Source organism: Etheostoma spectabile, chromosome 14 (assembly GCF_008692095.1).
Source record: "Etheostoma spectabile isolate EspeVRDwgs_2016 chromosome 14, UIUC_Espe_1.0, whole genome shotgun sequence".
Classification (NCBI taxonomy): domain Eukaryota; kingdom Metazoa; phylum Chordata; class Actinopteri; order Perciformes; family Percidae; genus Etheostoma; species Etheostoma spectabile.
In genome coordinates this window covers 13,334,046-13,350,249 of record NC_045746.1, presented here as the reverse complement: position 1 = coordinate 13,350,249, position 16,204 = coordinate 13,334,046, and the positions used below count along the sequence as shown (strand labels likewise).

Genomic DNA, 16,204 nt, shown 5'->3' with positions numbered 1-16,204 from the left:
CCTCGTAAGAAACTGTGATGTTCCTTTGAGATAAGGGAGCTGGGTAGGCATGACAACTCTGTGGGGAGAGCAGAGTATGTGAAGCCAGTACAATGAGGCACACACTGCAAGGAAGCTTTTTACATAGTCCTTCACAGTTCTCCAATTCTGGGCCCTAAAGAACTGCTTATGTGTGGACCGACTTTTATTCAACAGATAACCTCAGTCATTTTTTTAACAGCAGAGCAGGCCCCTGAGACGTTACTCTGACCCCACACTTGTTCACAATCGTTTGAAAAGCTTGCAGTCGGTGTTTTATTAAGTGGTTTATCAATGTATTCATTTACTGGATAACCTTGTAAAGTTGACAAAGTTTTGCTGGCTGCATGTTTATCTACATATTTACCTTCACAGCATTGCAATGTCAAGCAGATATTTAGATGACATGCTACATTGATTTAAAAAAAAACACTTTTTAAAGTAAGAAAGCATTAATTAATTAATAAAAATTGATATCTCAAACACTCACTTAAAGTTCCAACATTTCCTTAAAAGTTACAAAAGTAAACTTTTGCGAGTTTTGTACTCTCGGCCACAGCAGCATCGCGTCTCTAAAACTGGTTTAGGGGTCACTAGATACACACCAAAATACAAATGAGCAAAATGATTTATGAAACTTTTGAGTTTTGGTTGTTTTGCAATATTACAACACTATTCCAGTAAATGTTCTTGATGTGCAGCTTCATGTGGAACCTTTTCAATCAGTGTCTTACCATTTGCATGCATAATGGTGACATATTAAATTTTTTTATAGTTCCACAAATTTCTATAGATGTAATCAAGTTCCTCTACTGCTTTTGTTACCTGACATGGATGACTTCACTTCAATAGTTTGATACTCACAATGGCACATCTGGCTTTGTAAGTAAATCAACTTTTAATTTAGTTTGGAACTATTTCCCAGACTTTGCTGTCCCTTCCATTTTGTCCGTTAACATTTTCCCCATAGCAAGGATGAATAGTTGTATGTCCAACTAATTAGTTCTTATATCCATAGATGTCATGCATGTAATACGCCTTTAATAAACTTTTACAAACTTTTCCACACAATTCTTTAAAAGGAGTAAAAATGTGATCTAACAATGTCAGCAAAGATCTATAACGTTTTCAAATGTTCCTCTTTCCAGACACTGGATATTATTGTATCTTACGGCCTTATTCGTAGCTCCTATTAAACGTCAAAACAGTTGACGACTTCCTAAAGAGAACCTCTGCTTGTAAAACTCTTTCCCGTATGTGTGTGTGAGACAGAATGGGAGAGAGCACAGCGCTTTTTCCTGTATGTGTGTGTCTGTATATGCCGTAGAGACAGCCATGGCTTACTCATATGGCTGCAATATGTGAAGCCTCTGCGGTGGAACTTGGAAGAGAGAAAGTTTTGAGGGAGAGAGAGAAAGAGAGAACACGTGTAGTGAGGGAAGTCAGAAATGTCCTGTTCAACTAGCTGGAATGTATCTCCTGTGTTTTATTGATGGTTTGATGTTCTGTAAGACATGAGGAACAACTGTAGTGATTTTGTGGGCTGCCATGCATTTGCCGTTGGTCTTTTTTTAAAGTGGTGATGTGTTACAAGAGACAAAGGCCGGTTTGAGATGAGTGTAAAAGGAAATTTTAACCCAGTCCAAACAGCTTTTTCTGGAGGGGAAAAGTTCTGGTGATTTTATTGGTGGGCATGTGAGTGATTTTACTTCCTCAAAGAAAGCATCATGGTCATAAAGGAGTGTGGAAAGAAAGAGAAAGTTTATTATGCAAGATAATTTTCTCAAACTTTTAATAATAGTCATTATAATTGATCATTGTCAAGGTAGAAAGGAGTTTGCTTTTTTGCTTATTTTCTTTTTGGGGAAAATGCTTAATATTGGTGTATTTGAAAAAAGGCTAAGTGATTTGAACTTATAGGCAAAGAAAGCATGAAACAAAAGGAGCCAATGTGTATATGACATAAATGCTTTAAACAATTTGGCAAATAGCGGGTCACGACCTGGAGAAGTTGTAGAAACCTGACGGGACTGTGAACATTACACAGTTAAATCAATAACCTACTCTAGATAAGAACCCATACATCAACAGAAAATCTAATTTACAAGATTGATATAAATTTCTAAAACTGTCAAACTTCTACTTCACCTCCTCTACATGATACTGTCAGAGTTTTGGGTGAGTTTAGTTTATTTATCTACCTGCTAAAAGCTGCCATTAGTGAGGAGATTGCGAGTAACAATTCCTGCCTTAACCTTAGTCACTCAGTTTCTGCTGTCTCTCTAGTTGTGGGCCCAACTGACGCGTGTCCTTTCTTAGAGTGCTGTGCCCTGTTACAGCTTGTTTTGATGTTCGACATAAGGAACAGAGGACTGATTTGAGTTAATCTTGGCTTATTGTTGCTTTTCTGTAAACTGGCATTCTGTGGGCGGATGGCGTATCAACATGTTAACAAATAATTTTGTTCACAGACATTGCCCACCACAGATGAGTGTGTGAAAGTGAAAAACAGTTTTTGCCTGATTTGAGGAGACAACAGAAAATCAGTTGAGCTGGAGATTTTGCAATGTTTAGTTTAAGTAACTGTTAATTGTGACTGAAGTGGCATCAGGAGCAATTGTTTTTAACGCTCGCTTTTTTTGTGTGCGTGTACTTTAATTTGTCAGAACGCTTTGCTCAAATAATACATTGCGTGTTCACAGCCGACATTTACTTAACATCTCCATACCTCACCATTAAGCTCCCGTGATTGCAAAATCTGTGCTGAGGCGATCTTAGCAGTAAAGCAGATCATATAGTGTTCAAACATAGTAGATTAGAGGGGATAGGATGCTCTTTTCTTCAAAAGTTTTAAGTATTTTTCCTATGTGGATGCACAACTTTCATTTATTTTCTAATTTCTGATCCCATTTATTCATGAACGGGCATTGTCTGAACTCTCACTGTTTGAAATAAGCAGGAAAAGATAGCTTATATTAAAGCAATCGGCCATTATTCATCTCAACCTGCCTGCAGTTCAGATAAAGGAAAACATAATTTGTCACGGATAGTTTATTTTAAGAAATAACCTTTTTGGAAGGCTTCTGGCTCTCTTGGCTCATAGCTCTGTAGCTTGCACTTCTATCACACTTTTGTATTACACAGAAGTAGTCTCTTGTTTTCCTTGTATCTCAAGGACACAATTGTTTTGAACTTATTTGACGGTCTGGGCACATTGTTCTGCCTCTTTCATTGCTTTATTTTAAGCTGCTCGTAACGTGGGTGATACAGGGATTTGAGCTTATTCTCCTGTTGCAGTTACTGGAAGGCACTCTGGAAAAGAGTGTCTGCTAAATGCCCAAAATGTCATCCCCACTCTCTGTCTGTGGTTAGTACAGCCTTGTTTAGGCTTGAGTTTGTCTCTAATGTCTTTGGTTTTATTTCAGACTTTTAAGTCTGTCTTTTAGACGGCCTGCTTCAGATAACGAGCACATGGTCTTGGTTTAGAGTGAAATGATTCTTTCCCCCCCGTTTTGTAGTTTTCTTTTGGGACAGACGGATCCTAAATATGGGACAATTTTTCTTTCTTTGATCCAAGAGAGTAAATAATCCGTCTGTCACTATACAGTGGAGACTGATAAAGTTGTGGTTGAGCGGACTTAGGCCCCAGTAGAAGGTGATGACACAGGCAGCAGTATGGTCTTGTGGTTATAGAGACTATGCCGTTACCAAAAGGTTGTATGTTCAAATGCCACAACACCTGCTCGCTCCTTGTAACTTTCTGTACACGACTATCAGTTCAATCTCTGAAACATACAGTAGATAACGTAGTTTCTAAATTGACATGCCATGTATTTTTGGGGTACCAGAAAGATGTGGAAACAATATTTTTAATCAACATAACTTTGGCTCCTGTGCCAGTTAACGAAAGCACACTCGTCTGAGAAACCTGGCTGCTTGTTATGTGATGTGTTATGAGTTGCGAGTTCTGACTGCTTTGACTCAGCAGCAGCGCACTCAACACGCTCATGCTTCCTGTGCACCAAGATGTTTAGTTATCAATCACTGTTCATATGAGTTCGGACCTCATGTAAAACACAATGGATGATTTGTTCCAACGCTGCGTTTGATTCCGTTTCAACTAAATGAAGATCGTATTGAAATATAATCAATTATCAACCGTGAGCAAACCAGCTGCGGTTTCCAAAATGAGAATCTTGTTTGGAAAAGATTTTGTCACATTTACTACACAGCAGTAGTTTCTGTGTGTGCCGCATGTTAAACAAATATGACTTTGTGCTTTAATCATACAGCCAGAAGTTCCACATTTTCCAAGTCCCAAACGTGTGCCTGTGGGCTGCTGCTCGCCTTCTGCTTCCACCTTTCTCCAAGCGATACTGCAGGTGTTCTAGGTTTGAAGGGTCCCACAAAGGAAAAGCTCAAATGTTTATGACTGAATGTCATTAGGAGAAAAATGTAGCTTTCCTATAAACCGTTGCCTGTCTTGAAACAAAGTAGAGTGTGTTTGGTCACGGAAGTCTGATTAGATTTTATGTGAATAAAACTTCCATGTGTTTTAAATGCTGGTGTCACAGAGATCGTAATAACAAACGTAACAGAGTTATTTACATTAGCCCTGCATTATAAATCGTTTTTTATTGAGACTAAAGGCCATCAGCCCATTTACACTCGGATGGTGCATTAAAAGTTAGTTTGACTTATGTTTTCCAACGTCATTGTAGCTCTTGTTGTGGTAATTGTCAATAAAACCTTCCTCCTTAATGCTTTCCCATTTGAAAATGGAGCTCTACATTAAAAGGTAAAGTCTAATTACAATAACTTATGCAGATAAATATTGAGCCAAAACCCGCAGCAAACATCATAAAAGGGGAATCAATTTCGCATTTGAGATGAGTAATTGGGGAATTGCCCTTTTTAAATTTTAAATCCTTGCATAATAAATGTGATTGAGGTCCAAGACGGCTTTTTCTTACAGCTACAGTATTTCATGAGGTTGTGGTTCGTGGAGTGGGCCAAATATACTTGCAGCTGTCACATCAGGACCTCATAGTTACATTTATCTTTTTTTTGTTTTAGACACAATTATTTCCTATACTCCAATGTCAGTGTAAACACGTCTGCCAGAAATTTTTGTTTGTTCTAATAGCTTAGGTTTCCGCTCTCTTTCACAATAATCCCAGTGGTGTCAGCATACAGAAGAGGACATTCAAGCTTGTTATGCTACCTTCAGAAAAGGCAATTTGACTTGTTCAGATAATCCATCACAGTAAACATGCAGCTTGAATCTGTCAGAGATTATTCTTAGTTTCATTACCTATCAAAAGTACAGTATTACTGTATGTAAGGCTCTGCTTGTTGCCAATACTACAGGGACACCCACAGGGAGTTTTAGAAATCTATGTCAGGATAGTATCCCCTAAAGACTTAGTTTTTTTTTTTTTCCATGCCATATACTTGTCTTTATATTTAGGAAGTTGTTGTCAACAGTGTTTCAAGAAATTGTTTTAACACTCTGTTTATATTGATAAATTAAAAAGAAAAGTACTTTAACATATAAAGTACATATGGCGTGCATTTCAAGTATTTGTGAGAAAAGAAACAAATAAATAAATGAACAACATCTCAAGTAATTCTGGTATTCTTTTCAGAACATACGTTAAGACTTGAGATGACGGTTTTCCAAATGGTTTCTCACATTCAAAAGCCAGTGTAGTCACTTAAATGTAAAAAGTTAGTGTAAAAATGTGGTATATCCGACAGTATAGGACAATGAGGAGATAAAGAAAAGTATACAAAGAGTGATTGTAACATGAAGCTGTGAAAATGCATTGTACAGTTACATTAGTTTACTGTGCTCATGTCTTCCTGTGAGCTCAGCTCCATCTGTAATTTCTTCCCGTTTTCACCCAGCAGACAGACAGACAGTGACAATGATCTACCAAAAATGTGACTGTGGCATGAATTTAAATGTGATTCATGTTGCAACCTTCTTCGTGTTGAAACTGAAAACAACGCAGATGGAGAGAGTACTGAACCATTTTCTTCAAGTACTGTATGCTTAATTCAGCGAGACCTTTCTCAAGAAGAAGTGTTATTTCTTTATTTTTTTTTTACTGAGGAAGCAACTCGGGTAAAAGTTGTCTCGCTCCAAAGTGAGGGCACAGTCAATTAATTCTGAATGAAAGAAAGTTTTTGGATTTCATGCACATAGGAAAATTGGCCACTGTGAATCGACACATCCACCTGTTTTGTAGTCAAAACCTGTTGTTTCCCACTTTCACAGGTTAAAAATTTGTATTTATCAGTAGGTTGCATCATGTGTACGACAGACGGTATTTTACGTCACCTTTCCCTAAGCTACTATCAGGGCAAATTGTGAGTTTCTTGCAGCATCACTAAAGCAATATTTCTAATTTGAATGTTTAAAGATTTCAAGCCTCTGTAGTTCAATATATTTCATTAATATGGCATCCGTTCCTGCTATATATCAGCAATAAATCAATAATGCACAATTTCTCATGTTTAGCCTTCAGTATTGGAGAGCATTTATCTCCAGACAGTTTAACATTTGTTGATAGATGGCTATCAGTTATTGTAACAGTCTACCAACATTATCTCCATCCGTTGATCAAATCTGTCTAATTCGCAGCTTTAAATTAAATTGACTCATTGATTGTTTCTGTACTGAAGGTTAACTGTCTGTTCTGTCAACAGTCAAACAAAGAACGCACACACACACTTGAGTTGCTTAGCTGACGGATGCGTTGCTTTGCCTCACTCTGTTTCTTTATCTGTAAATCTCTGTTTTCTCTTATTCTTACTGTAACGACCAAAAAGAGACTGTAAAGGTCGGGTGTGCTTGATCATACTGTTACCGTTGTCAACATACTTGATTTGCTTGTTCAGAGAATGCAATTAAAGGAGAATTCCAGCCAATTTTTTTGTTAATCTTGATTTCAATAAATATGCGAGTACTTTCAATTGAAAAAACCCCGACCTGAGTCGGTGCAGGCAACACTAGCTGCAGCTACGTGTACAAGCTTCCACTGAGCTAAAACGGCAGTGAACGGGGCAAGTTTTAGAGTGCATTTGTGCCTCTTAACAGACACACAATGCAAGTAATATGTCTGTACAACATGAACAGGGACCTTACGTAACATCAAGATGCATTTTCAACTTAGACATTGTTTTTATTAACCTACCCTGTCTTGATCTTGCCGTTGGGTAGCTTGCTTGCCTGGTTAGCTGCTAGAGCTAGCTGTTAGCTGCTATTGGTAGGTGTGTTCAGTCAGGCTTTTGTGAAAATCATAAAGCAGCAGTTCCGTGTACATTTGTAGCTCATCCATTTTGTGTGTGATTGGTCTATCTGGTGTTGGTGAGTAGGAGGCTTGGCAGTATCAATCTGTGTGGTAGATTCCTTAGCCGGGCAGGCAGCCTTCATCCCCGCCTTCCTCGCTTCCCGCAGCCGACAAAAATCCCCCGAGCACCGAGGGGTGTAGTGGGTGTCCTCCATGCCTTTGGCAATAAATTGTAGTTTATTTCCTCCTCAATAAAAGGTAATTTCATGTAGTTACATAGTTCCTGATATGGTCATAACTACTACAGTGTTCAATTACCTATTTACCTCAAAAAAGCTACTCAGTGTTGCTTGCACCGATTCAGGTTGTTATTTTTTAATTGAAAGTACTCGCATATTTATAACAATCAAGATTAACATAAAAACTGTCCGGAATTCTCCTTTAAGTTACATTTCAAGTGTGAATGCACACTGACGTTTGTTTGCTATGGTGATCTTTCTCAGTCACATTAAGCCTTGTTCCAAAATTTGATTTGGTTCCTGTGGCAAACATGCCTTTTTATTTAGCATGTGTCGTACTGTCATACAATATAGCATTATATCTTTAGGTCCTGGATGGGTGTGTTTGTGTTTTGAGTTCTGTGCTATTGTATATGTGTACACAATATTAACCCTGGGTTACATACATGTATATTTCTGCCGCTATTAAAAACTATTGGGCTCTCTCTCTCACACACACACACACACACACACACACACACACACACACACACACACACACACACACACACACACACACACACACACACACGTACTGCCCCATTAGTTTTGTAGTCTGGGATCTGGCTAAAACATCTGGTGGCTGAGGAACTTTTCAAAGTAGTCTTTGTCCTCACTCTGTGTGGATGCATACATGTGTCTGTCAGTGTGAACGTTGGTGTGTGTTTGTCTGTCTGTAATAAGGGGCAGACATTTTATGGCGTCCCGTCAAATTAAAACTATGATTTAAACGACTAACATGCTTGTCCTTTTTTTCATTAAAGCAAACAGCGACACAAACCTCTCCAGATTTGTTGCACTTGCTTCTGGCCGTGTGGACTGTTTGGACTTGTCTGTTTGGACTGTAAAAAATAAAGATTACCCATGGATCTAGTAAGAGTAATTTATGAAAGGCCATCTGGCCTGTTGTGTTATTTTATTCATGTCACCCTGGCCAGCTGCTCCTTAGCATAGAGACGTCAGGAAGAAAGCAAAGGGAGATATGACACTCTTCGAACTTGACTCTGGTCCAGCTTGACATTTCTGCCCAAATCTGATAGAACCAGTCTAATGTAGATAGAGCTAAGTGTCTCACCTGTTATCTGCACGATGGGGCTGAGCTTGGTTTTCTGATTCTGTGTAAAATGATCCTGCAGTGGCAGCTTTGGACTTTAGAGGGTACAGCCCTGCAGACAGTTTGAGCTGATGCCCTCAGGGCTTTGCTTCAAACCACATAAACTTTGAAAGAAGCAGGGATTCATCTTCTCTTACAGCAGTTAAGAGTGCTTAATCTGCATTTTTAAAAGTGTAGAATCTTGTCCTGGTAAAGAAACTTTAGTTTAATGTGTGTATCATATATAATGTATGGAATTATTTGATGTTAAATTGTAATGCCATGGGGTCGTCTCGGTGTCTTTACAACACTATTGAATTGGTTTGAATAGTGATCAGATTTAGAGATTCACTCCTTTTGTTGAGGTGTGTCATTGGACTAGCACTGTGAGTAGTTAGGATAATGTACTATTGCTGTATAGTATTGTTTACATAAAAGAAATTACAAAGCATTTTTTTTTAGTCCTCTATATCTGTTAACTGCATATCTTTGTTGATCGGACAAAACAATACATTTGAAAGGCTTTACCTTTTTGCTTTGGATAACTTTTATGACATTTTACGGTATTTTCTGACATTATACATAATAACCAATTTCCCATCCTCACACTAAACCTCGTATATATGAAATCTTTGAACTAACAAAAATCCATGGATTGTGACTGAGTAATATTTATTTAACATAAGAGCAGGAAGATCTAAATAAAATCAATTTTGCATTCATCAAACATGCCAATGTGTCTGAAATGAGGTTGGTTAGAGAGTTGTATTATTGGTTTTGTTAACTTTGTGATTCATTGCACAGCCCTCATTGCAACAATGAGGCTGTGCAGTTTTTGCAGATTATCGTTTAAGGCAGTACATCAAAACCACATCCTTTTTAAAACACTACAGTAGTAGCCTTAAGTGATAACCATATCAGGACTCATCTGCAGGGTCATTACCAGCATTTGAAGACTGCAGATTCATAACATTTGTTACTATCAGCATGTTTGTGGATAAATAATACTTTTGATGGTCAGCATGTTTAAAAAAATAACTTTGAAAGGGGAAGTCTTTTGTTACTTTTGACAACAGACTGTGCAGCATGTTTGTTTTCTTAAATTTTGTCTCACCAAAAAGAAATGGTGTGTGTGTGGTTGTGTGTGTGTGTATGCATGGTTAGATGGATGATGGAGGAAGGGAGGTGGTTCTTTTTTGAAATGGAAATTAAGGGGGCACACATCTGGGGGTCTTTGAGACTTTTGTGGGGTGAGAGGAGAAGGTGGGTGTCAGAGGCCCACAGTCAGAAATGTGTGTGTGTGTGTGTGTGTGTGTGTGTGTGTGTGTGTGTGGGTAGTAGGGGGTGGGGTTTAAGGTAGAATAGATGAAGAAGAGGGAAAGGGTAGTTTTTCATTTCTGGGGAGGTAGGAAGTAAAGAAAAATAGGATAAAGAGAGGTGTCTATGCTTAGTATTGACCTGTGGAGTGGGGAGAGACTAATAGGGATTGATGGATGATAGATTCATGGATAGAAGGAGGTAAGAAGAAAGGAAGTAAGACAAGGTAATGATAAACTAGGCTGGGATCGACATGATTAGAAAAGGAAAAGGAAATGCTTAGATCAATAAGGTGGAAATAGAGTAAGAAAGTAAATAAACAAGGGAAGTAGGGATGGACAGAAGGACAGATGAGGAACCCATTTACATAGACAGGAGTGGGAGGAGGAAGGAGGAGGAGTGGGGCAGAGAAAAGGGGGGGGAAAAGATCACTTGCTATAGTCAAAAACTTTACGGCTGACAGTTAAATTTACTTCAGGCTTGTGTGTGTGTGTGTGTGTGTGTGTGTGTGTGTGTGTTGGGGTGGGGTGCAAAAAGCACAGTGGGGGGCATGGCGTTTGTTCTGTAACATGGCTTTTGGGCTTTTTAGTGCTTCACACACAAGTTGTCCTCTTCCTTTTTCTTGAGTGGCCAATTTTATTTAGTTGTGAGAATCTCTCTCTCACTGTTTTTTTCTAATCTTTTATCTCTCTTGCTCTTTTAGACGAGTAAATGATTAGGTTATAAATAAGTCTGTTCAGTGAGTGAAGAGCATTGTTTGGTAGAGGTTCAAGAAACCAGGGCAGGAGACGTGCCTTGACATATGAACTGGAACTTTTGTGATCTCTTCAGTCAGCCACTCCCTCTGTTGTCTTGTGTTCCTTCAGTGTTCCTTTTATACCGGTGTGTAAAATATAAGCTAATGTGTGCTTTCCGATCCTTGAGATGCACTTAATGCATGTTTTAACATATTTAAATAAAACCTCAAGGGACATGTCTGTTGTGAGATAAGTGAAAACAAGAGCTGCTCATGTTTTTGTGATTCATATAATAAAAATATGTATATTCAGGATTAGTCTGGCAAGGTGTGGAGTAAGGAAATGATCTAGCTTTATCTTTAAAAATGGAGTCATGTCTTGAAGGATAAGATAAAACAAGTGCCTCTTGCTACGTTTTTCAGGATTTATTCCAATGATATTGCACCCCAGGCCAAAAACTTCACTTAGACTATGCATGTGGGGTTTTGAAGTAAAGTGTTCTGAGGATGTAGAAAGTCTCTCCTGAGTAATACTGAAGCGTGAGACAGCATTCAATTTTATAGATGAAAGTGGAGGAGATGGAGAGAAGGAAAGATGGAAAGACAGAAAGAAACAGGAGTACAGAAAAACAGCATGTGGTGTGAAAAGTAACAGATCTGAGCAGATGAGTTATCCCCAGCGGCTTAAAAAGTGAAACAAATGTTTGGGGCGCCACATACTGTTCATAAGGGTGTTACAAATTTGATTTTAAATCAAAAATGCGAAGCAGGATTGGCTATTTCCCAGTGTTTTTTCCCTCAACACTGGCCTACTTGCGCACGTCCGAAGAAAAAAAACAAACAGAAACAGTGTAACTTACAGCTGAGAGCATGCAGCTGAAAACGCAGGGTAACGCTAGCTTAACGGTAGCCTGCAGCTTGACTATTAGACACCATGGCCACTGCCAGAGTTGGAGATGACTGAGATACAATAGAAAATCCTTCTGCTTCCCTGAAGTCACGTTTGCCTTCCCTCTTGATGAGCTCTGACAGGAGTCCATGTTGCCTTCAGGTTACACATTGTTAAACTAATGGTGCTTTCAATTGCGCCATTAAAAAAAAACTTCTGAGAAACTCAAACTGTTGTTGCAAAGTACGCTTTTCCTATCTAGTGTCTTGTATTGTGGTGTTGCTGTTCCTGTTTGACTATAAATTATAGTCATGAATGGGTCATTCCGCCTCCAAAATCTGGATTTTTAAAACATTCAATTTGAAGATGAGGGAATCTTTCTCCATCAACCAACCTGTAGCTCAAAAAAGACATGAGATTTATTTATTTTTTATATCATTTATGGGCTGAAGACAGGAATGGGGAGAGAGAGAGGGAATGACATTCAGCAAAAGGGTAACCGCCGAGGTAAGTGCTGAGTTTTTGTACATGGGGCGCACACTCAACCAGGTGAGCTACCAGGGCGCCCCAATACAGGAGCATTTTGACAGGATCTAGTGTGACGGGGTCTGAAGCACACAGTTATAGTTGCAGCTGTTTAGTTTTGTGTTTAGCAATTAATTTACTTTTTTTGTGAGCACTGAATGATAACCCTAGACTGTTAAGAAGGATATGGCTCTGTGGCGTTAAGTCAGGTTCTCGATCACTCTCGAGACACTGAGTCACATCAAAGCATGTCTTCATTTCTGTTAAAATTTGGCATTAAAAGAATCACACTGATAATACGGTCATATTTGGCTATGAATTAGGGCTGGGCAATATATTGATATTATATCGATAAAAGAGACTAGATATTGTCTTAATAGTTTGGATATCGTAACATGATAAAAGTGTTGTCTTTTTCTGGTTTTACGGGCTACAGTACAGTACAGGGATGTAATTCTCTGAACCTGCCTAGCCTTTACCCACTTAGTCATTGTATCCACATTACTGATGATTATTTATCAAAACTGTCATTGTGTAAATATTTAGTAAAAACACCAATAGTCAACCCTGCAATATTGCCGCATTATCGATATTGCAATATTTGAATTTTCTCCATATCGCCCAGCTCTCAATCTCAATTTTGATTCAATTCCAGTTTTTTTTTAAATGGAGTCCAGCCTTGCATTGACATCACTGAGGCCCTGAAACCTCCCAGTCTTGCTTCCCGGTAGTGTTCAACAGGGAAACGCTGCTTCACTTGGCCAGCGTGCAAAAAGAAGGGCTCTGGAAAGGAATATAAAGTCAACATTGTGGGTTGAAAATGTTCCGTTGTGTGCCTGTACAGTACGCGTGTGTGCGTCTTAAGTTTGTCCAGACATTTTTTCCCGTCGGGCCAGCCGCTTGCAGGAAACGTCCGATTCACCAGGAGTGGAAAGTGCGAGTTTGTGTGTGTGTGTTTATAGAGAGAGAGAGAGAGAGAGAGAGAGAGAGAGAGAGAGATGTTGCGAGTGTGTAGCAGCATGTGCGTGGTCTAGCGTATTAGCGAGTCTGTGAATGTGCGTGTGCATGACTGACGTAATGTTTGAGCTTACCCAGACAGAAACAAACCAAACCATGACACACGCACAGCATACAGGTGTGTGTGTGTGTGTGTGTGTGTGTGTGTGTGTGTTACTTTAAAATAATCAGATATGCTTGGCAGACTTGCAAAGGCTGGTGAGATGTTATGTTTGTGTTTCTGGCTGAGCTGGAGTTTGTTTTCCGTATTTTAGGGGGAAAAGACAGCTAGGCAAGCGTCAACAATCAACATGTTGATTTATGCAGCTACTAGTTCCTTCCATTACGCCTACAACTACCACTGAAGCAGCGTTTGTTCTCCCATTATTTGTGATGTATGAGAGTCTTAGCTGTGGAGAGCAAGGTCAAAATCAACAGTCCCGTGTTGATTTATGCAGCTCTCGGTTCCCTGCTATCGTACATCAAGGCGAGACATCAACACCGTCCATGAAGGCGAATGCGGATACTGTCCTGACTGTGGTTGGGGAGTTTAGCTCCTCTACCAGCCACAGCAGCAGTTAACCAGTCTGAGAGAGCATCACATTTCTGACTGTAACAGCTACAAAAACCTTTTTTTTCCAGTTCAAAAATTTAACTTTAAATTTGATAAATCCTAAAGCCATTTTTTTTGGTCCTTTGTTATTTTAGTAAATAAAGAGAAACATGACACAGCTATTTTAGAGGTGCACTTGCTTTAATTATCTCATTTTTTTAACATGACAGCAAGAACATTTTCAATTACCCATTTTAGATTTATAGATGGCAAATAGTAAAACGTTGAGCGGCCAACATGAACGGATATTTAAGTCTGTAATATTTTTGGGGTGCCTTAAGTGCTGGTTGGTCTATTGTGCCTACAATGTAATCACAATATCATTGGTGGCCTTTAGGGGTGGCACGGTTCACTAAACCCATGGTTCGGTTTGCATCACAGTTTTAGGGTCACAGTTCTGGTTCCGTACAGTTCTTGTTATTTTTTCTTTTAATCTTTAACACTCCAGAAGTATACTTCCGCATATGATATGTAGCCTAATTATCCACAATGTAGGATTAAAAAATAATTCATATCATGTAATCATGCACAAACTGAATTTGACTTGACTTTAAGCACATTATTGGGACCATCTCTGAGGAAAGCTTGGTGAGGTTTTGATACAGCAAGAGGGAAGACATTGAAGATTTCCACAAGCTTTTTATTTATTTGGCAAAAAAAGGATAACGTGTATAGCCATCTACAGGAACTTATGTGCCTTTGTAGCACACATAGAAATATTACAGAATATCAATTGAAATAACTTGCATTTATCAGACTGCCAACTTCAGTGTAGCTCTTACAAAAAGTGTATCCTTTAAAAGAAAAAGAGTGGAACTCGCAAAACTCTGTCTTTTGAATAATTCAGAATACGTTAAACATAAAAAAGTTGTGATTTTTTTTTTGTATAGTTCTTTAAAAATAAAAAGGAAACTTGTTTTGGGGGAATAAAACTACTCTGGGCTGAGTTTTCCTAGTAACCTTACCAAAAAGGCTCAGGATGCAGCATATGTTTAAATAACATGAAAATGGCTGGTTGGTTTAAGACAAAAAATAAAAATTAATTGAATGAATCAAACATGTCTGTCAGTGACTTGTTGATCTTTACATTGTTAATTTCCTTTTTTGTCCTGTCTTGGGACACACATTCATGCGGTTTGATAAAGTACTTATTGGACTTTAACTTATCATTGCACTTACAAAAACGAGCGTAGCTGTTCTCATTTTAGGTCATCCTGTACGTCTCATCTTCGGTTTTCCTGCAATCACCATGTGTGTTTGTGCACGTGTCCGTCTACTACAGAGCTGACAGGATTGAAACAGCGGCAGCTTCAAAAACCATTACAGCGTACATTGATGTTAAAATGTATACAGGTTGGTAGGACTGTCTGAAATATTTTGCACCGTCTTTTACTGTACCGTGATTGGTAACTTTCGAAAGGAAACTGACTGTCTGAGGTCACATCTGGGCACGAGGCAACATTGCACACATGCATTGAACCGTGCAATAAACACACACACTCCAAACCGAGACAAGCAAACCAAACGGTTCGGATTTTTTCCATGAACCGTGCAACCCCTAGTGGCCTTTGTTGCATGTCATTCCTTGCTCTCTCCCCATGACATCTACTATACTGTCGGCTGTCAAAATTCCACCAAATAGTCTTAATAAGCCCCAAAAAAGTCAAAATTCTATAACAACCAACTGCATTTTGACATATTTGAATGTTGTGAACCATGCCTCAGCCTTCAGATCTGGCATATCCATTAATAGGCCAACATTCACACTCTACAGGAAGAAGTGGACTGATACCATTCCTTTGATTGTTTAGTTGCGTTAAGAGGCACTAAGAGGAACATGTCTATCATAGGGAAGTAACTTGCACGTGTGTCTGTCAGAACTAAATTTCAAAGCTCAGGGTGTTGCTAACAGCAATGAATAGACAGACCACTCCCTTAAATTTAACCTTACCAACCCAACCCAGCCCAACTCAACTCAGATCAGGTTTATCAAGGTTTCTGATTGACGTTCACAAAAGTTTAAAATCCCTGGCATGATCCTGTTATGACGTCAAACTTGATAAAGGAGTTTCTGTTTTGTTCTGTTGTTGTTTGCAGCAAATCGTTACATTAGATAAGCTTGAGCGAAGGAAGCTTTTTTTCCTTTTTTACTTGAAAAATGGGCAAATTATTGCACATAAATTCTCTGACTGCTTAAACAATTAATGGACTAATTTTTTTTGCCCAATTTTTATATGAATTGTAAATTGTTGCCAGTCAAAAATATAATTCATTAGGAACTGTGAAATATTCTGTAACTGTAGACAGTCATCACTACACCGTTTTTACACATCAGCAGTTAGTGTCAGCTGCTCCTCAACTGCTGTTTGTGGGATCTGTTGTCTGACATGTCCTCCGCTGGGAGCTATCATGTTAATATTTTCTAGCCAATGTATAAAAAC

General features: G+C 38.7%; 1 protein-coding gene across 3 annotated transcripts in view; it reads left to right on the top strand.

The window, feature by feature from the left end:
- Positions 1-16,204, top strand: part of trps1 (trichorhinophalangeal syndrome I) — a 154,864-nt gene that overhangs the window by 1,542 nt on the left and 137,118 nt on the right. The gene's annotated exons all lie outside the window — the stretch shown is intronic.